General features: G+C 42.4%; 2 long non-coding RNA genes across 10 annotated transcripts; one reads left to right on the forward strand and one right to left on the reverse strand.

Moving 5' to 3' along the window:
* Positions 1-10,045: 10,045 nt before the first annotated feature.
* LOC119282759 lies at positions 10,046-16,786 on the reverse strand. Of its 8 annotated transcripts, none has more exons than XR_005138863.1 (4): positions 16,161-16,723; positions 15,071-16,039; positions 13,433-13,992; positions 10,046-10,581 (listed from the first exon to the last, which is right to left on the reverse strand). It is a non-coding gene; the product is annotated as an uncharacterized LOC119282759 (long non-coding RNA). The 8 variants fall into 8 exon arrangements; XR_005138870.1 differs by lacking the exon at positions 10,046-10,581 and adding an exon at positions 16,737-16,786 and having other exon boundaries at positions 13,300-13,992; positions 16,161-16,426; XR_005138875.1 differs by lacking the exon at positions 10,046-10,581 and adding an exon at positions 16,737-16,783 and having other exon boundaries at positions 13,300-13,992; positions 16,161-16,439.
* Positions 16,787-17,878: 1,092 nt separating this feature from the next.
* LOC119308141 lies at positions 17,879-19,281 on the forward strand. Of its 2 annotated transcripts, XR_005149922.1 has the most exons (4): positions 17,879-18,174; positions 18,275-18,512; positions 18,637-18,853; positions 18,945-19,281. It is a non-coding gene; the product is annotated as an uncharacterized LOC119308141 (long non-coding RNA). The 2 variants fall into 2 exon arrangements; XR_005149883.1 differs by having other exon boundaries at positions 17,879-18,512.
* The last annotated feature ends 2,919 nt before the right edge of the window (positions 19,282-22,200 follow it).

A 22,200-nucleotide genomic window follows, 5' to 3' on the forward strand; every position in this document is an offset into this window, starting at 1 on the left:
TGTGTATGCTTGTTGATACCGTTGATTTAAATGGTTGCTGATAATGTTTAAATGTAGTGGAGATTACATGTGTTCGAAAGTAGGTGACAGAGAAAAAGTAAGATGATGACATCACACAGAGTAGCTTCCATTGGATGATTATGGCACACACCAACAGCTTCATTCAAAATTATCTATGTGGATGGCTGGGGCAGCACCAAGGTGCTGCCTCCATTGTACATGCCCTCAATGACCTTTGGTTGGACCATTGCCTCAAGCAAGGACGCTTAATTCCTGCTGGGAAGGTACAGATTGCTTTTATATGCATCTGCTGCAAATCTTACATCTTACATTCTTAAGAAGTTGATCCCCACTTCTAGCAATTCTCTTTACATGCACAATTTCCAAATCAGATGCCACGTCAGCGTTCAGTTTCCAAAACAACAACTCTCGGAAAAAAATCTGGTACGACCGGGTCGCACGCAGCCAAACATGAGACCATAGCGACCGCGTGACATGTGTCACTACGAATCTCAAAGCAGACAGCGTAACCTTATCCCAAACCGGAGAGTAGATCGAGCGTGTTATCAAATTCCTAGCCCAGATCGATGCCCAACCTCTCCAACGCCCCCAACTCATGCCGCCGGTGTGCTCACTCCGGCTGGTCGCCACATCCCCGCCGTTAATCGATGCTCACAAAAAAAAAAGGCTCCAGCCACCGGTGTGATCCACTCGGGTTGCTCGTCACATCGCCGTCGGTGTGCTACTCTGCTCGGCGTGCTCCATGCCCGTGGGCAACGGCCGTGTTCGATGGCGGCCCAGGTCACGGCATCGTCGAAGCTGCTCGCCGGCGTGCTCCACGACGCCGACCACAAACTCTCATGCCCGTGGCCCTCTATCCCCGCCGGCACCTGCAATGTTTTTCGGTGGCATAGCTCTCGCGACACCGCGCCACTGCCCTTGTTCCACCGCAGTTCATGGCGATGGTCCTCGGCCACACTCACGGTGCCGCCAGCGTACTATGCAGAACAAGTTCATGTACATTTTTTTTTGTGATTTGAACTTTAAAAACTGAACAAAGGCAGCTCCTGTATATTTTTCTTCTGAATTTTATCTCATACAAGATGTGGCCTACGTTGTAAACGAATTTGTGTGTGAATGAAAGCCGTGACAGTACAATGACATTTTTAGTGTTGTGAACTTGCGACATACATTTCCAGTGAACGAAAGATGTGGCCTATGTTGTAAATGAATTTGTCCACTCTTGGTATAAATGTGTTGTGAGTTGTGACATTTCCAGCGTATATGTGCTGCTGTCAACTCTAGGATAAATGTACAGGGACATTTGCATTTGCCTTGGATATGCTGTCAACAGTTTGGCATGAACAATCTGTCAAGGTTTGCCAAAGTGACAAATCCAAAATGTTTGACAATATGTGTTGGTCAAGTCAGTTAGGAACAAAAGCATATAGCTACAGAAGAAAATGATAGCCTCAGTTTTATCTTGCAGCAAGTAAATAGCACCATTTGGCATGAACAAAACATTCCCAGCTAACAGAACATATGCTTGACAAAATTTGTTCAACATTGTCAGGTGAAATAGTAGCACATGGCAGCAGAAGAAGATGATAGCTTTAGATGAAACACTAGCACATGGAAGCAGAAGAAAATGATGGCTTCAGTTTATGTCGCAGCAAGTAAATAGCACCATTTGGCATGAACAAAACGTTCCCAGCTAACAGAATATGTGTTTGACAACATATGTTCACCATTGTCAGGTGAAACACTGGCACATAGTAGCAAAAAAAAAGGATAGCTCCAATTTTATGCTACACCAAATACATAAACCATATAGCTGACATGCCCAGATAACTAGCATTGAGGAACCAACAAGACATTATGAACCAACGCACGATCGGCTCGTCACGGCTCCTTAATGTACTAGCACCATTGTTGAAATCCAATTGGCGAGCGGCCGGCGGTGTTGTGCCATCTCCATGAGCTTGAAGCAATTTCTCTCCTTGGATAGGTGGGCCTAAAAATGATGGATACTCTCCAGATGCCATGGGTATTGATGGATTTGAAGTACCAGCAAAATCAAATTCCGAAGTGCCAACTGCGGACGGAACAAACAAAGACTCCTTTCCTGGATAATTTGTACCTTTTCCTGCACATTGTATGTACATATAAGAAATAGAAATGAAACCTTCCTACTTATTCACATAGAACAATTAAAGGTATCTTTTTTTCCCCTTTCTTTGCTCCCTCTAGCACATATTTTGTTCTTTTTTACATTGGACCTTTTATTACTGCTGCAAGTGTAAGTAGCAGAATCAATCAAGATAGGCTTCAGGAAGGAAGGAACATGGAGTAGCCGTGGGCGGAGAGGATTCTCTAGGGAGGCTGACAGTGTGCTGCTCATCCACGGCTGGCTATTAGTCTCAATCGTTGGCAACTGCTGAGAGGTAACTGAATCAAGAAAGAGAGGCTTCAGGAAGAGAGGTTGTGCTTGTTGTGGCATGTGTACTGACGACTGAACTTTTTTTTTGAAAAACAAACTTGAAACTTTATTAATTAGAAATAACTGTTACATCGTCTATTAAGCGAGTTACAAGATCTTCCATGGGCTCCTGTATCCAATCCCTAGTCATGGAACCTTTTGCTAATCTAGCAAGCTCATGAGCTACTTTATTCGCTTCCCTGTTACAATGTTCAAAACTGGTTTGAGGAAAATCACAGGCCATAAAAAAACAATCCTTAAAAATTGCAGCAGCCGGTCCCGCAGACTGTCCTCCGTTCTTCATTGTGTCAATGACCTCCATATTATCAGAATTGATGATTAGACTATTGCAGCCCGTCTTTTGTGCCAACAGTAAACCAAATCTGAGTGCTACCGCCTCTGCTGTCAGGGCATCCGCGCAGTACTGAATCCTTCAGTTACCACTTACTATGAAGTTTCCTTTGTCATCTCGGATAACAGCACCTGATGTGCCTCCTAGTTGATCACGATCAAAAGAAGTATCCATGCTCAATTTAACGAAACCCTTAGGAGGTTTGCACCATCCTTCATTCTTTCTTTGTGCTTTAGGAGAGTGAGCATTTACATAGTTCGATGTTATAGCCCGAACCCTCATTGAGGTTTGGGATGCCTCTTGAGACTTACCATAATTGGAGTAGCCGTGGACAGAGAGGTGGTCTGATTAGGATTTGAAAGAACGGGGCGTGGGGCGTGGGAAACGGGGTGGGCTGGAATTCGAGCGAACACTGCGTTGAGGTTCGTAGTTACACATGTCACGCGGTCGCTGTGGTCTCACGTCTGGCTGCGTGCGACCCGGTCGTACCAGATTTGTTTCCACAACTCTCCCTCTCTATCTCCCAGCGCTAAAAGGTCGTTTCTTCTTCCGTATCCTTATTTTTAGGATCTTCTGTTTCCTGTAACGGACGAGGCCTCCTATTCTTATCTGCCGCCGCCTTGGATCGAGCTCCGGCATGGGAGACGACTCGATGCCTGCCACCACGCCGCTCCTAGAGGGCGCCGCCGCACGCCAGCAGTGCCTCGATAGAACCCGCCGCCGGCTGTGCCCAGCCAGTCTCCTCTGATCATCCACATCAGCTTCGCCAAGCCATGGCTACGTACCCTCCACACCCCACCCCGCGCCGTTGCAGGGCCACCAAGAAGCTCGCTGCTACCCGTCGTGCAACCCCTCCCCCAGCAGGCATGGCCCCTCCTCTTCTCCATTGACCCCCTCCATATTCCACTTACTAGCGCGGCGATCCATACCACAGTGCGCAGGTCTCACACACCACAAGAAACAAGATGGAGTGACCATCACAGTGATTAACGACGATGCAGGCACAACCCCACGCGAATGGGAGAAGGCGTCATACCCGCGGCATACTGCAGGATCACTCTGTGCATTTAAAAACCGAACCAAAAAACCATACCGAAAATAAACCGAACCGAACCAATTTTATGATTTTTATGGTTTCTGATTTCAGTATGGTATGAACTTTTCATACCGATTTGAACTTGGTTTTTATGGTATATACCGAAAAACCAAACGGTTAACCGATAAACCGAAGTAAAAAAATAAATTTATATTTCTTGAGATGTTTTTTTTTTAGCATCAGTACAGACACAAGCGCTCATATACACGCGCATACACTCACCCCTATGAACGCACACATGCACACCCTACCCCTATGAGCACCTCCGAGAGACTGAGCCGGCATATCATCTTGAGATTTACGAAGTCACCGTAGGCGCCTCGTCATCAACGGAAACGTCTCCTCCCACTGAAAGCGCATCGCCGGAAATCCTGCCCTGGTGGGTTGGGGATACCACTGTCCACCTAACCAACTCAACCACAGGTTGGTTCGCTTATATTTCTTGAGATGAACAACCATATAATTTATCATTTTTCTTGTACATGAGTCAAATGCACTACTAAGCACGTAATTTTTTTCTTGTATCATAGTCATTTTTCTATTTTTAAAATGCTAAGCACGTCCATAACCATCAACAGATGAATCAATGCATGCATATATATTTATATATATAGTCATATACTATTTGTGTAGAATAGTATGGATTTTGAGTCATAAATTTGCTAATTATTATTACGTCATTTCCAAATTCGCGTCAACTTTGGTTTTTATGGTATATACCGAAACCATACCAAAATAATTTGATATATACCGAAATTGAACCATATTTTAATTTCATACCATATTTACCGAATTATTAATACCATACAAACTGAAAAACCGTATAAATCGAACCATGTAAACCAAATAAACCGAACGCATAGGGTGACTGCAGGAGCCCAATCTTTCCTGTCGCACTTCCATGAAGACCCCTGCCGTTGTCCTCACCGGCGCATCCATTCCATCTAATAATCGGGAGGTATAGTTCTCTGTTGGGAGCACCGAATGATTCCCGAAGTTATAGTAACCTGTCGAAGGTACGCTTCAGTTCCAGTTAAGTTTCAGCTGGTATATTCAGTCAGGCGCATATGCTTTCTGACTTGGTATATACTTTGTGGAATAGAGTGAATTGCAAAAAACCACCATATTTGAAATTCATTTTCGAAATCGCAAAAATCTACCAGTCTTCTTACAAATTTTCTCAATAAACACTAATGACCGATTTTGGGTGCTTTAATCCAATTTCTGACAGAAAGGGCCCGCCTGTAAGCGCTGACATGGCATAAAACGTTCAAAAGGGTCCCTGAAAAATTGCACAAAGCACCCTAGAAACAAAATCAGATTACAATTGGACCTTGGGAGGGTTCCCGTGAACCGCTGGAGGGGAGATGGGCGACGGTGGAGGGGCTCGGAAAGCCAACTCAGGCGACCACGTCCGCCGCCACGGGCGAGGAGAGCGGCGGCACGACATGCAACTCTCTGGTCGGCGCACCAGGGCAAGCTCCTGTTCGCGGCGACCCGGGGCGCGGTGGCCGCAACACGCGCGGTAGCTCCTAGGCGGGCACGCCGGCCTCGATCAGGAACTGCAGCACCGCCGCACACAAGCTCAAGCACGCCCAACCCCCATAGTCGGCCGCTCCAATAGCACTGGACCTGCGCGCTCCAAGCTGGATAGCGGAGGCGACGAGCTCGTGGGCGTGAATTGGAGACCAGTGGCGAGTTCGTGGGCAGGGGGACGGGGCGCAACGTGAGATCCAATGTGGGGCTGCGCGGGGCGGTGGATCTCGCCAGCGCTGGGAGGGAGAAGTGGTGGTTGATGGTGGAGGGGGGCGGAGCACGGAAAGAGAGGGGCTGGGCGGCGCCGGCCATCAAGTGCAGTACGCGGTGACGGCTTCAGAGAGATGGCATCGTGGGGTGGGAGAGGATCCTGACGAACAGTCAACACTGTTTTCTTTAACTTTTATTTTAGTGCCATGTCAGCACTTACATCTATAAGATGGCTAAGATCCGGGAGAGGAAGACGAGGGATATTGGCCAAGTCAAATGCATCAAGGACAGAACAGGCCAACTCTTGGTGAAGGACGAAGAGATTAAGCATAGATGGCGGGAGTACTTCGACAAGCTGTTCAATGGGGAGAATGAGAGTTCTACCATTGAACTGAATGACTCCTTTGATGAGACCAGCATGCGTTTTGTGCGGCGCATCCAGGAGTCTAAGGTGAAGGAGGCTTTAAAAAGGATGAAAGGAGGCAAGGCGATGGGCCCTGATTGTATCCCCATTGAGGTGTGGAAAGGTCTCGGGGACATAGCGATAGTATGGCTAACCAAGCTTTTCAACCTCATTTTTCGGGCAAACAAGATGCCAGAAGAATGGAGACGGAGTATATTAGTACCAATCTTCAAGAACAAGGGGGATGTTCAGAGTTGTACTAATTACCGTGGAAATAAGCTGATGAGCCATACAATGAAGCTATGGGAGAGAGTCATTGAGCACCGCTTAAGAAGAATGACAAGCGTGCCCAAAAATCAGTTTGGTTTCATGCCTGGGAGGTCGACCATGGAAGCCATTTTCTTGGTACGACAACTTATGGAGAGATATAGGGAGCATAAGAAGGACTTGCATATGGTGTTCATTGACTTGGAGAAGGCCTATGATAAGATACCGCGGAATGTCATGTGGTGGGTTTTGGAGAAACACAAAGTCCCAGCAAACTACATTACCCTCATCAAGGACATGTACAATAATGTTGTGACAAGTGTTCGAACAAGTGATGTCGACACCGATGACTTCCCGATTAAGATAGGACTGCATCAGGGGTCAGCTTTGAGCCCTTATCTTTTTGCATTGGTGATGGATGAGGTCACAAGGGGTATACAAGGAGATATCCCATGGTGTATGCTCTTTGCGGATGATGTGGTGCTAGTTGACGATAGTCGGACGGGGGTAAATAGGAAGTTAGAGTTATGGAGACAAACCTTGGAATCGAAAGGGTTTAGGCTTAGTAGAACTAAAACCGAGTACATGATGTGCGGTTTCAGTACTACTAGCTGTGAGGAGGAGGAGGAGGTTAGCCTTGATGGCCAGATGGTACCTCGGAAGGACACCTTTCGGTATTTGGGGTCAATGTTGCAGGAGGATGGGGGTATTGATGAAGATGTGAACCATCGAATCAAAGCCGGATGAATGAAGTGGCGCCAAGCTTCTGGCATTCTCTGTGACAAGAGAGTGCCACAAAAGCTAAAAGGCAAGTTCTACAGGACGGCGGTTCGACCCGCAATGTTGTATGGCGCGGAGTGTTGGCCAACTAAAAGGCGACATGTTCAACAGTTAGGTGTGGCAGAGATGCGTATGTTGAGATGGATGTGTGGCCACACGAGGAAGGATCGAATCCGGAATGATGATATACGAGATAGAGTTGGGGTAGCACCAATTGAGGAGAAGCTTGTCCAACATCGTTTGAGATGGTTTGGGCATATTCAGTGCAGGCCTCCAGAAGCTCCAGTGCATAGCGGACGACTAAAGCGTGCGGAGAATGTCAAGAGAGGGCGGGGTCGACCGATTTTGACATGGGAGGAGTCCGTTAAGAGAGACCTGAAGGATTGGAGTATCGACAAAGAGCTAGCTATGGACAGGGGTGCGTGGAAGCTTGCTATCCATGTGCCAGAGCCATGAGTTGGTTGCGAGATCTTATGGGTTTCACCTCTAGCCTACCCCAACTTGTTTGGGACTAAAGGCTTTGTTGTTGTTGTTGTTGTTGTCAGCACTTACAAGTGGGTCTAACTGGTCAGAAATTGAATTAAATCGTTTTAATCGGTCATTAGTGTTTATTGAGAATATTTGTAAGAAAACTGATAGATTTTTGGGACGCGCAAGAAGTGTGGTGGCGATTCCGAAAGTGAACTTCAAATATGATGGTTTTTTGCAATTCACTCTTGTGGAATACTAATGTCGAAGACCAAGAGGCAGAATATGACCTCTGAAGAACTGAAATATTTTACAGGGAAAATGCGGCATGCAGCTGCAATCTGGAAAATTCAGTGTTTCGGTTTTCCCCTAACATATGGAAGAACATCTAAGATTTCAGAACTTTGTCACATGTTTCAGAACGCAAGTTGGTACTGCAATGCAGATTATCTTTAGTAAAACATGTATCATTGTGTTCAAAGCAAAAATGGTAAGATGCCAAACTTTGTTTATTCAGTTTGCATATTTTAGAACCAAGTCTAAGTGCTGCAGCGTCATGTTTATATAGATAATGGGATTACATCCAACGGTCATTCGGTTAATATGGAATCTGACTGGTTAGTTGGGCTTCCAGACTGCTGGCCGGCGGACAAGTTTCCATCCCTTCCAGTTTTGCTCCAAACCAGCACAACACTTCAGATGTGCCTCCAACACGTTAGGATCTGCATGCCCAGAGCGTTGGTTACGAGCCCAGGTTAGAGCAGTGCAACTTTAACATAATGTTTATCTAGCAGTTAACATTCTATACTTTTACTTTTGGCAGTGCACTCTACTGGGTATCCACTCTCATCTACAGTTTGTGCTCTTATGTGCAACCAGGCCAATTTGTCAACCAGGCCAATTTGTATATTGTACGAAAACTACACGTAAGTGTCGTTTCTTAGTTCTTACCCACGCTTCCTTTTCATGTCTATTTTTCTCTATCGAGACTTCGTCACTTCTCCTTCTCATTTTATCCTTGAAATCTCGCAGCAACGCGCGGGGATTCATCTAGTTTAGATTAGAATTCGTTTCAGTTACGTAGCTCGCCTAGTTAATGCATTTTCATTGGTGAAATTATTTTTATGCTAGGTTATGTACAAACCTTTTGTGAGAGGTGGAATTCTGGTTTCTTCAAAGTTACAAATATGTTGCTCGGGCTATCAACACAAAAAGCTTCAAGATATCAAGGTGCACACGTGCGTGCACAGAGACACACAAATATATTGCTTTAGGCATAGTAGATATGAGATATGTGGTTAATGAGCTGTCGCTAACTGTACTCCCTCATTTTCCACTTTTACTGCTGCATACAGAGAATGGTTCATTTGATTGGAGGCAATTTCCATGAGAAATGGAACCGAAAAGCTACACATGCCATATGCAATATGTTTGATGGTATATACTATATTATTCTTATGTTAGTCTTTTAACAAGTTTGAGCTACATTCAGAATTTATAGCTGAAGCTTTCGATTGATTTGGTGAAATCTACAAGAAAGCTGATGAATGTGATATCCCGATTGTGAATCATAGTTGGCTCTGTGACAGGTACTCGTATCTAACTAGCCACTTACAAAATTACTAAGTACACTTCATGGATATTTTCTCTGAAACATCCCTTTTTTCTTTGCAGCCTAAATGCAGGGGTCATTCTTTCATGTGACAACTATCATGTACCGTAAGTAAGCCATGCATCTTGTTTTTATGTCGAATGTCCTAGTTTATATCTCTTATTCCCTGAAAGATGAATCAATGCTTGTCGCTTCAACCAGAATTTGTTGCTTCTACGAATACGACCCTCTGTAATTTTTCAAGCGAGAAGTATGTGAATATCGATAATCTTTCTAGCTGGAGTTGCAGTTGCTTACAAAGAAACGCCAGGCAACCTTGCTGTTTTAGAAGTTGCTGCAGTTTATTTCTCTAACTGCTGGACCTCCACTTTTCAAATATGCTATGTTATTTTGTATGCAGTGGTCAAGAAGCAGAGCAATGTGAGGATAATTTCAAAAGAGCATACGCTCATCTATCAGAGACTGGTCCAACTGAGATAAGAAGCAAATCATCTGGAGCCAAAACACCTGATGGCAGATCAATGAGCTTCAGAACAGACAGGTAACCATTTTTTCTGTTGCATTCATCTGATATTGTAGAATATAGTATGATTACACCAAGGCAGATATTATAAGCCCAGATGCTCCAGATGGGTCTACTTATTGGGAATTGTATCCAGAATGTCATTCCTTTGTCTTATCCTTTTGTTGCTTCCTGTGCAACCGGTGAACATGACACCACAATTAGCATGGACATTTCTGAAACATATTTACAGCATTGACAACACATGTCTTCCAAGGAGCAAAATTACATATCAACATTCAATTCACACATTGGAAATAAAAAGGAGAAATTCAGCTGTGAATAGTAGCTACTATTCACAGCACAAATTGAAATCAGCTACTATTCACAGTGCACGTTGTCTTTTTTTTTTTCTCAAGTGTGCATTGAATTTAGATTTTGACTTGTTACTTGGTAGGCGCATCTTTTGTTAATGTTTTTTGTTGGATTGAGGTGCATGCCCCCGATTTCATTTCATTGCATGAAAGGAAACCAATAAACAGAGTGAGTAATCTTAGATTCCATCCAGCCCAGATGTCCTACCGTGACATCCAGGCATCAGCAACTAGACAGCCAAGAGAATAAAGCTTGGAACTAAAAAAAAAGGAACTCCACACTCAGAATGCACACTCAGGTGAGAGGTAACCACACAGGGCGCTCATCGCCACAGACTCTCCAGGGAGAACAGTAGTTCAGCTAACAGTACAGGCAGAATTACTTCCCAACGCCAAGACGTTTCATCATGGGCGCCCATCCTTTGCTCTTGTTGAAGAACCCGTTCTCAACATCAACCAGCAGTGCTGCGACGGCCCGCAACATCTGTTGCCCTTCTTTTCTCTGTAGACCAGCCCAGTAGGACATCCAATAAGAGATTTGAAAGAACAATATACTAGGGCCATGTGGGTAAACATGATGAAACGTAGCAGCATTCCTGGCTTTCCACAAAGTCCAAAACACCGCAGAAACACCCACTACTATTGTTTGTCTAATATTCTTAGGAATTTTTTCTACCCAGACAGTAAACTCTTCTATATTGCATGGAATGTCATGAATTCCAGTTACATTCCTAACCACACGCCACACAAACTTAGCCACCACACATGCACAGAAAAGATGTTCAGCCGTTTCTGGGTAATCACAGAAGCTACAGTTTTTATCCTTTCCTTTCCAGTTTTTTTCCGCCAAATTATCTCTAGTTAGGACACTATTCTTAAACATCAACCACAGGAAAACTTTTACTTTCAGCCGTATCCTCGCCTGCCACAGTTTCCTATGAGGCTAGGCAACCTGATCTATTTTTAAAGCAAGGTACAGAGATCTAACAGTGAATCTACCTGATTTAGTTAGTAATCAGCTACATCTATCCTCTTAATCGTTTAAAACTACTTTACTGCATAGATTTTTGAGTTCATACCACATATCACCCATGTCTCCCCACAAAACTCTTCTAAATCTAATCAAACTCATATTATCAGATAAAGCTTTGGCGACAGTAAAATCTAAACTAAAGTCAGCGGATAAGGTCCAGGGAACTGCACACTAAGAGGTTTGTCTTCGAGCCATACATCACTCCAAAACATAGTCCTCTCCCCATTACCCACCATCTTCCTACAATATTGCAGGAAAATTGGTTTAACCTTCATTAGGCACTGCCAGAAATGAGAATGACCAGGTTTTTTCTTACTATCTCTAAGGGTATGTCTACTTAAGTATTTCTTTCTCACTAAATCTTGCCACACACCACTACCATTTTCAAGTTTCCAGATCCATTTGCATAGTAAGCAGATGTTCATAATATCAAGATCTAAGACGCCTAAACCCCCCATCTCTTTAGGTCTGCAAACATCCTCCCATTTCACTAGATGGTACTTTTTAACCCCCTCCTCCTCTTGCCATAGCATTCTTTTCATAAAAAAGTTCATCTTCTTACTAGGGCCTTTGGGTAGCTCAAATAGAGAAATCATATACAAATTAATATTGCTTAAACTAGACATAATTAAAATCAATCTCCCCCCATAAGATTTGTTCCTCCCTTTCCATACACTTAGCTTCTTCTCCATTTTCTCCTCAGCCCAATTCCAGTCACTATTACATAATCTAACTGCATTAATAAAGATACCTAAATGTCTAAAAGGAAGTTTTCCTACAGCACAAGTACATATTGTAGAGTAATTTTCCTGTTTGTCCTTTGCTTCACCAAAACAAAAAAACTCTCTCTTCTGAAAATTAACTTTAAGGCCAGACAATTGTTCAAATAAACCCTTGGATAAGGTCCATATTTTGTGTCATCAGCGTATTGTAACATATTAATGCCATCTGGAATTAAATCCTGTGCTAACCCTTGGATAAGGTCCATATTTTGTGCCTTAGCTAAAAGCAAATTAAGTATATCGATGGCAATATTAAAAAGAATGGGGGAGAAAGGGTCTCCCTGTCTCAGTCCTTTTTCGTCTCCAAAAAGGGCCAATTTGATCATTGACCATGACTGCTACTTTACCCCTCTCTACTGTCTGCTTGACCCAACCAATAAATCTAGATGAAAAGCCTTTTTTCTCCATGACAAAATACAAAAACTCTGATCTCAAAAAAAAAATACAAAAACTCCCTGTTAATCTTGTTATAAGCCTTCTCAAAATCTACTTTAAACAAATCCGCACTCTCTTTTCCTATGAACTTCATGCAGAACTTCATGCAACACAATAACCCCATCTAGTATATACCTCCCTCTAATAAAAGTTGTTTGCACAGGAGCTACTATCGTATCAGCTACAGTAATAGCTCTATTATTTAGAACTTTTGTAAAAATCTTGGAAATCACGTTCAGCAAATAGATTGGTCTATATTGTTGTAAAGTTTGAGCGTCAGCACATTTTGGAATTAACGCAAGGACACCATAATTAAATCTAGCTAAATCTAACTTTCCTTCATAAAAATCACTGAAAAGCTCCAAAATGTCCACTCCAATTATGTGCCAGTACTTGTGATAAAATTCTATAGGAAATCCGTCAGGTCCAGGTGCTTTCTAAGATTTCATATCAAAAACAACAATCTTAATCTCTTCTAAAGTAAACTTCCTATCCAAATTTTTATTATCAGCATCACTCAAAACCATAGGTAAATTAATATCAAAGGAAATATTATTCATACCTACAGGTGGACCAAATAGGTTTTTGTAAAAGGAAGTAGCAAAAAGCAATAAATCTTTGTCCACCTGGATCACATCATTATCAGCAGTTTTAATAGAGGTAATTCTGTTTTTCCTTTTTCTACTACTAGCCTTAGATATAAAATAAGAAGTTAAAGCGTCACCCTCTAATACTACCTCCGTTTCAGTTTACAAGTCCTACGCGTATACCTAGGTTGCCAATTTTATCATCTTAATATAAACTATACAACACAAAAATTATACGATTTAAAAATAGAACATCTAAAGTTTATATTGATATATTTTTTGTAATATATGACTTACATTAGGTTGGTCAAATTGACGACCTAGGGACACGCGCACGCCCTATAAACTGAGAGAAAGGTAGTAGTTCCTTCTCTTTCGATCTCTGTAACCACATTATCTCCTCCCCTTTATTAATCTTTGAAAGTTCCTCCTCTAACTTTTTCCTTAACATATACTCCCTCCATCCGGGAAAAATTGTCCAGCGCTTAGTTCATTTCTAATTTTGCAAAAAAAAACCTTTCATCTTCAAATCTCTTGCTAATCAGCCCCCTGCTTCTTCCTCCTTTCTCCGTCGGCCGCGTGCACCGTGGTCGCCCAAGCCACCGTCGTAGGGCCGAGCGCGTGACGACGGCCACGGCCTGCGCTGCCGCTGTGAACCACCACCGCCCGAGGCGAGCTGCGCCACCGCTGTGAACCACCGCCGCCTGTGCCCACCTGTGCGGCCCGAGGCGAGCTGCGTCGTCCACCTGCTACTCTGCGGCGACCACCTCGACGGGCGGCGGCAACACGGCTGAAGGGCGCTGCGCCGCCGCCATCTTCTCCCGCCGTGACCCCCTCCGCCGCCCAGGGCTGCGCCGCTATCCCCTCCCGCCACCCAGGGCCTGCGCCAGCTTAGGTCTCGAGCGCCTGGACCTGGAGCTCCCGGCGGGCCTGGAACTGAAGTTCATCCTCAACCTCGAGCTCCCTGTTGTTTCCCCCACTCCTCTCCTCGACCTGTTGCTCGTCTGCAAGTTGCTGCTCCTCCTCGGCGGGTCTGCTCGTGCTGCTGCCGCTGAGAAGAACCCAAGCTCCAATTTCTGTACATTGCACTTGTTCATTAATTTCAAACACAATTGATCATGTACTCTGCAGAAATGTTGCAAAAATAACACAGAAGTTAACTGAATGTGTCCCTCAATGTCCAATGTTCATCAGTTAACTGAATGTTAACAGAAGTTAACTGAATCTTTGGATAATTTCTGATCCTCACCTAGAGTAGAAGCAATTTCTGATCTACTGTTATTGTGGATTAAGTTGGATATTGTTGGACTAACATGATTTTCTAGACATAGCCCTAAAATTTCTACACACTGATTTGACAAGCAACACTGAAAATAGAACATTTACACTGAAAAATAGAACCCCCAGGAAACTGTATTCAGTGATCTTGTACTCTGAAAATAGAACATTTACACTGAAGCTTCAAGCAAAATTTCAGTGATCTTGTACTCAATTTAGTGGCAATCAGACTTGAGATGAAAAACTGAAGCTTCGAAACTGAAACAATGACAAAATTACTTGGGAGTACTCCATTTATCTACCTCTGTCATGAAAGGAGTACTAGACAGCAGTAGTAGTACACCAAGTGCTGTCGGCCGCCCTCTAACTAATTCATTCATGGATGATTTTAATCACTGACTCATCCTGCTAGATCCATCACTAAAACTAATTAGTAATTTGATTTATCCGACATTTGCTAGTTGAGAATAAATGTTCACTCTTATCTCACATTTGCTAGTTGAAATGCATAAATTCAGTTGTTCAAGTTTCAGTCTAAGCTAGAATTTCCAGTTTGCACACAGATGTTGTCAGGCCAAGTGTAATGCCCTAGGGAGACTGAGGTTGCAGCCAATTAGGTAAAAATAGGATGAGCTGCTGAAGAAATTAGCCAATTAGCCCATTGTGTCCCCAAGTGTGATCCCCTAGTTACACACATGTTGTCAGGCCAAGTGTGATCCCCTAGTGAGATTTGTCTGCCATGTTTTCTAACTGAAGAAATACCAGTTGGCCGGCATGCAGTCTTAAGCAAATGTTAGAAGCAGCAAATTTCAGTAAAAAAATCAGTTTTGACACATAAATCATGGAGGGGAATTGAAGGAGGGAGGCTTAACATACCAAGAAGACGCCACCGCCGTCGTCGAGCTCGCAGTACAATATATGCAGGTATGGTGGAGCTCGCAGTAGAGAAGACGTCTCCACCGCCATCGAGCTTGTTGTCGTCGGGCTCGTCGGCTACTTCTCCTGCCGTCTGGCCTCGCAACCACCATATCAGCCTTGCCGACGCCGGATCTGAAGCAGCTGGAGCAGAGAGCAGAGGTCACTAGGGAGGGGGGAAGCTAGGGGAGGAAGGCAAGCTGGAGCTGCGCGAGCAGGAGAGAGCGGCGGAGGAGGCAGTTGCGGCGGTGGTGGAGCAGGGCAGCTGCGGCTTCTGTGGGGGAGGTCAGAAAAATCGAGGCTTCTCCTCGCCCGGGGAAGCGACGCGGCGGAGGAGGGGAACAAGGAGGGGAGCAGAGCAGGGAGCTATGCGGGGAATCTCCGCCGACGCCAGCGGAAGCTTCTTGGGGAGCCGAGCAGAGGGCTTCGGCAAGGGATACGAGCAGGGGGAACTGGCGGGGAGAGGAGCGGGGGTGGGGGAGTGTGTCGCTTGTTGGGAATACCGTGAGGGGGTTTTCGCAAAATTGCCACGGGGGCAAGTTTTCCAGACGGAGGGAGTATTCCATAAAAAAACTTGTCCTTCTTCATCCATTTCTTGAGAGTCAATGAACTCTATCGGAATAGTCTTTAATAAACAAACTTCTTTGAGTACCGGTACAAAAAAGAAAGAGAGAAAAAAACGCCAACCCTAGAAAAACTTTATCTAGACATACAAATTCATTCTCTTCGATATATTCGTCAGTTAGTGTGTGCATGAGACGATTCCCGACAGGCGCACCAGTTGCCGCATCAATAAGGTCATGTCCAGCTCTGCGTCGCTTGATAGGGTGCCGATAAGCCCTCCGATAGCATTGTCGGTTAGACTACACAAGTCTGTGAAAGAAATATCTTGGAAAATCACACGAACATCGTTCGGGACTAGCATTATCCCTGTAAAAAAAGGGAAAAGATGTAGAAAAATTTAGTTGAGAATATACACACACAAAAAAATGAAAAACACAAAAAGGAAAAAAAATGTTTGATAGAAAAAAGAAACATAGAAAAGACATACCAGCACTGTGATTGTCAATCTTCTCATTTTCTTCTTCATCAAACACTGTAACGTTGGATTACCCCAAGCTACAGGCTCAAAACAAACAACATCAACAAACTCTATCTGATGTGCTCGCACAAAAGCTTTCCAATAAGCTCCATAAATATGCGACTTGACATCCTCATCCTCTATAAAAAATCATAACTTCTGCCGCGAGACGATATAGCTTGCATGCAAATTTCCATGTGGGTCGTCAAGGTTTGTTTAAAATAGCAGGGCGCCACCTGATGATTTTTTCTTTGAGTGAAAAAAGGTATATGAAAAAAGTAAGAAATAAATAAACAATTATCATTGAATGATGAAATACTTCGACCATCTTTGTTTTGAAATTTCTAGTTCTTCTGTCAGATCTATGACAGAATCCCTTTGGCTGATTACAAACCAATCATGCATTGGCCATACTCTTGCGTATGTTTTGAAAACTTGCAAACACAAATAAAAATACATAAAAAGGTGAAAAAAAATGACATACAAAAAATGTCCAATGAATATAATATGAAGACAAATAAGAAAAAATGACATGAACAAACTTACAAATAAGACAAAAAGATGGGAGCCACCTCCTTCGTCGTCGATCAACTAACAGAAACTTTGACAAAAATTGTGTTGGTGTGGGGTGCTCAATTTATAGTGCAGAGTCTACGAGAGATGTGGCATCTTCTTGTGGTTCTCATTGAATAGAGGTAATTGTGTGGATCGCCTGGTTTTGTGCATGCAAAAAGTCCACCTAAAAAAAGAAAAAATCAAAGCTACGACAACCACATATTCTTTGCTTTATAGGGGGGTGTGACCAAGTTTACTCGAACCAACAGTTGTGGGGCGATCTAAAAAAACCTTCAATTGTTCTCTTATTTGTCCATGTTTTAATTCCATATCATTCTATTTGAGTTAACTGATATATTAGTGTTAAAAAAGTTTGATGATATTTTGTTAAAATTTCAGAATATGTGTATGTATTAGACAATGTGCTTTGCATGGATGTATTTTATGTGGGTTTTGAAAAACTACTCTACATGAGACAATTTTTCTACAAAATTAAAAATTTAAAACTTACAAAGAAACTTGAAAAAATGCAATTATTATGCCCCCTATATTTCTCATCACCGTAATGTGTTCCTGACAAAAATAGGAGTATACGTTTTTTTCTCAGGAACGCATTACGATGGTGAGAAAATATAGTGGGTGTAATAATTGCATTTTCTTCAAGTTTTTTGTAAGTTTTATTTTTTTTTAGAAAAATTGTCTCACGTAGAGTAGTTTTTCGAACCCGCATAGAATACATCCATGCAAAGCACATTGTCTAATACATACACATCATGAAATTTTAACAAGACATCATCAAACTTTTATAACACTGAAATATCAGTTAACTTGAACATAATAATATAGAATTAAAACATGGACAAATAAGAGCACAATGGAGGGTTTTTTAAGTCGCCCCCGCAACTGTTGGTTCGAGTAAACTTGGTCACACCCCCTATAAAGCAAAGAATATGCGGTTGTCGTACCTTTGATTTTTTTTAGGTGGACTTTTTTGCATGCACAAAACCAGGCGATCCGCACAATAACTCTATTGAATGAGAACCGCAAGAAGAGGCCACATTTCTCGCAGGCTCTCCACTATATATTGAGCACCCCACACCAACACATTTTTTGTCAAAGTTTGTGTTAGTTGATCGGGGACGAAGGAGGTGGCTCCCATCTTTTTGTCTTATTTATAAGTTTGTTCATGTCATTTTTTCTTATTTCTCTTCATACCATATTCATTGGCCATTTTTCGTACGTCATTTTTCTTTTTTTCTTTTCACTTTTTTATTTGTTTTTAGTTGTGTTTGCAAGTTTTCAAAACATACACAAGAGTATGGCCAATGCATGCTTGGTTTGTAATCAGCCAAAGGTATTCTATCATAGATCTGACAGAAGAATTAGAAATTTCAAAACAAAGATGATCAAAGGTTTTCATCATTCAATGGTAATTGTTTATTTATTTCTTACTTCTTCCATAATATACCTTTTTCACTCAAAGAAAAAATAATCAAGTGGTATCCTGCTATTTTAAACAAACCTTGAAGACCCACTTGGAAATTTGCATGCAAGCTATATCGTCTGGCGACAGAAGTTATGATTTTTTTATAGAGGATCAGGATGTTAAGTCGCATATTTATGGAGCTTACTGGAAAGCTTTTGTGTGAGCACACGAGATAGAGTTTGGTGATGTTGTTTGTTTTGAGTCTGTAGCTTGGGGTAATCAGTTCAACATTACAGTGTTTGATGAAGAAGGAAATAAGAAAATGGACAATCACAGTCCTGGTATGTCTTTTCTATGTTTTTTTCTGTCAAACTTTTTTTCCCTTTTTGTGTTTTTCATATTTTTTCATTTTGTGTGTGTATATTCTCAATTAAATTTTTTCTACATGTTTTCCCTTTTTTACAGGGATAATGCTAGTCCTGGACGATGTTTGTGTGATTTCCAAGATATTTCTTTCATAGACTTGCGTAGTCTAACCGATGATGCTATCTGAGGGCTTGTCGGCACCCTATCAAGGCGACGTAGGACTGGACATGGCCTTATTGATGTGGCAATCGGTGTGCCTATCGGGAATCATCTCGTGCACACGCTAACTGACGAAGATATCGAAGAGAATGAATTTGTATGTTTAGATAAAGTGTTTTTAGGGTTGCCCTTTTTTTTCTTTTTTCTCGTTTTTTGCACGGGTACTCAAAGAAGTTTGTTGATTACAGGCTATTCCGACAGTGTTCATTGACTCTCACGAAATGGATGAAGAAGGACAAGTTCTTTTATGAAATAGTTTCCTAAGTGTACCCATGACTGGCACATATACAAGGAGCAACAACAACGAGACTATGATAGATGAAGTCTGGCATGATTTTTGTTATACCCACAGTCTCAAGAATCGGGAGTGTTGTTTTGTTCAAAGTTGAGAAAGGACGGCAGGATGACAACATGTTCCTAATAGTTGATGTCATCGAAAAGTGAAAGACATTTTTTAACAGTATACATGTTTCTATTTTTTTCCTTTTTTAAAATTATTATTTTTTCTTTTTTTCACTTTTTTGTATGAACTTCTTTTTTTAATAACAACATTATTTTTTGTAATAATTTTAATCTTTTTTGTAATAATATCATTTTTATTTTTTTGTAATATTTTTTGTTGAAAGTTATCCATGCACTCGCCACTTGAGGGTTTGTTTTGCCCTACTTACGAGTTACAAGTTCACCGTCGACACGCAACTCGAGCGGATGTAGTTTTTGTAGTTGCCCTAGTTGCAAGTCAACCCCGACTCGCAACTCAAGGGATATAGCTTCGTATTTGCAACAGTTGCAACTCCACCGTCGACTCGCAACTTGGGTGTTTTTATTCAGACTAGTTGCAAGTCAACCCCCCGAGTCGCAACTCAAGGGGATGCAGTCTTTGTATTCGCCCCAGTTGCAAGTCCATGTTGACTCGCAACTCGGGGGGTGTATTCACCCTAGTTGCAAGTGCACCGCCGAGTCGCAACTCGAGCGGATGTAGTTTTTGTAGTTGCTCTAGTTGCAAGTCAACCCCGACTCGCAACTTGGGGGGGTGGGGGTTGGCGTTGTTTTTGTTTGTTATTTGTTTCATGGTAGTTTTTGCAATTAGGCCCTTGACTCCGCAACTAGGGGGTTTTCTGTCGCCCCAATTGCAAGTCTACCCATCGACTCGCAACGATCAGATGGGTGTTTTGCTATTTGTTTTTTTGCGGCACAGTTGCAACTCACCCTCAACTTGCAACTCGGAGGGTTGTATTCAACCTAGTTGCAAGTCCACCGTTGACTCGCAACCAGGGTGTTTTTATTCACCCTAGTTGTAAGTCCACCCCGACTCGCAACTCGAAAGGGATGTAGTAGTGTATTCAACCCAGTTGCAAGTCCACCGTCGACACACAACTCAAGCGGATGTAGTTTTTTTAGTTGCCCTAGTTGCAAGTCAACCCCTGCCTTGCAACTCGAGGGATGTAGTTTTGTATTTGCTATAGTTGTAAGTCCGCCGCCGACTCGCAACTTGGGGTTTTTGTATTCACCCTAGTTGCAAGTCCATCTTCGAGTCGCAACTCGAGCGGATGTAGTTTTTGTAGTTGCTCTAGTTGAAAGTCAACCCCCGACTCGCAACTCAAGGGGGGGGGGGTTGGCATTGTTTTTGTTTTTTATTTATTTCATGGTAGTTTTTTGCAATTAGGCCCTTGACCCACAACTAGGGGGTTTTCTGTCGCCCCAATTGCAAGTCTACCCATTGACTCACAACTCAGATTGGTGTTTTGTCATTTGGCTTTTCGCGCCATAGTTGCAAGTCCACCCCTTGCAACTCAAAGGGTTGTATTCGACCCAGTTGTAAGTCCATCATCAACCCGCAACCAGGGGTTTTCTATTCACCCTAGTTGCAAGTCCACCCCGACTCGCAACTCGAAAGGGATGTAGTAGTGCATTCGACCCAGTTGCAAGTCCATCGTCGACACGCACGGATGTAGTTTTTGTAGTTGCCCTAGTTGCAAGTCAACTTCCGACTCGCAACTCAAGGGATGTAGTTTTGTATTTGCAACAGTTGCAAGTCCACCGTCGACTCGCAGCTCTGGTGTTTTGTATTCATACTAGTTGCAAGTCAACCCCCGAGTAACTCGAGGGGGTGTGGTTTTTGTATTCGCCCCAGCTTCAAGTCCATTGTTGACTCTTGTATTCACCTTAGTTGCAAGTCCATTGTCTTTTTCTATTTTTGGTATTTTTTGCAACAACTAGCCATTCATGTGTTCCTAAAAATGTCCATTCTTCAATCTTTTATAGATAACAATTTTATCAAAACATGGGAAGAATCCAAACAGAGAAGAATGGGGTTCAGAAAATTTGGTATAGAATACCCAAATATGCCTAAGCAAATTGGAAGGTACATTCTGGTCTTTCTTTGTAGAAACACAAAAATACATGTAGAGATGCTTGTTCATGTTTTTTTTTCATTTTTCTGCAAAAAACATAGGGATGCTTGCGGGATTTTTGTGCTGAAGTGGATGCAAACTTGGGTTTCGTGGAATGCTCTCCAGCCCCAATTCAGGATGAAGGACCTTGCTGATGCAAGGGTCAGATTTGCTGTCGATATCCTGTTCAGCCCTCAACACTATTGATACAGGCAAAAGACTTGTCAAGAACTATGGTCAATGAACTGGTATTTTACAGCAACATACTTCTTCCTCTTTTTTACAGCAACAGATTTTATTATCACATACAGAGGAAGGAAATAAGCTAACATACATTTTTATTTTCCATCTGCTCTCTTTTTTGTCAGTAGTTGAGGACATCATTAATCTACAAGGGGGCAGAAGCTGAAAGTTTTTTGGCATAGTGTGTCAAGGAAGACAGGCAAAAGGATGAACAACTAAAGAAAATACTCTAGATTTTTTAGAGTCTTCTTTTTTTGTACATTTTTTTTTTTCGCTCGAGGAGTAATCTGAGAAAATCAATGTGGATATACCAGAGTAACGGAAAGTATTTTTTGTTCATGTGAAAACATCTGCAGTGAGGGGTAATGGAAAGAATCTGTGTGCTTTTTCTATTTATTTTCGCGTCTTCTCTTTCTTTCGTGTGTTTTTTAAAGAAGATAGTGTCTCAATTTTTTGTCAAACTACTACGCAAAGACAAATGAAAGGTGAAACAAATGCAGGTAAAATCTCATTTTTTTTCTGCTCACTGAATTAGATCAACAATGAAAAAAAATACTTTTTGAATTACCATTCAGCAAATTCTAACCCTTTTTTTTCTTTTTTGCTCTGTCACTTCTGCTTATTTTCTTACACGGGGATTTTCAAAACATGATTACAGGAGGGGGGAAGAAAGTGCGATGATGAAAAAGCTCAAGCAATATAGAAGAACCAACACTGTCAAAGTATTATATCCAGGTACAAACAGTAGCAACCAATCAAAGTAATTTGTTCTATTACACATAATTTATATTACAATGACGTACTTTTC

This window comes from Triticum dicoccoides, chromosome 1A (assembly GCF_002162155.2).
Source record: "Triticum dicoccoides isolate Atlit2015 ecotype Zavitan chromosome 1A, WEW_v2.0, whole genome shotgun sequence".
Lineage (NCBI taxonomy): Eukaryota > Viridiplantae > Streptophyta > Magnoliopsida > Poales > Poaceae > Triticum > Triticum dicoccoides.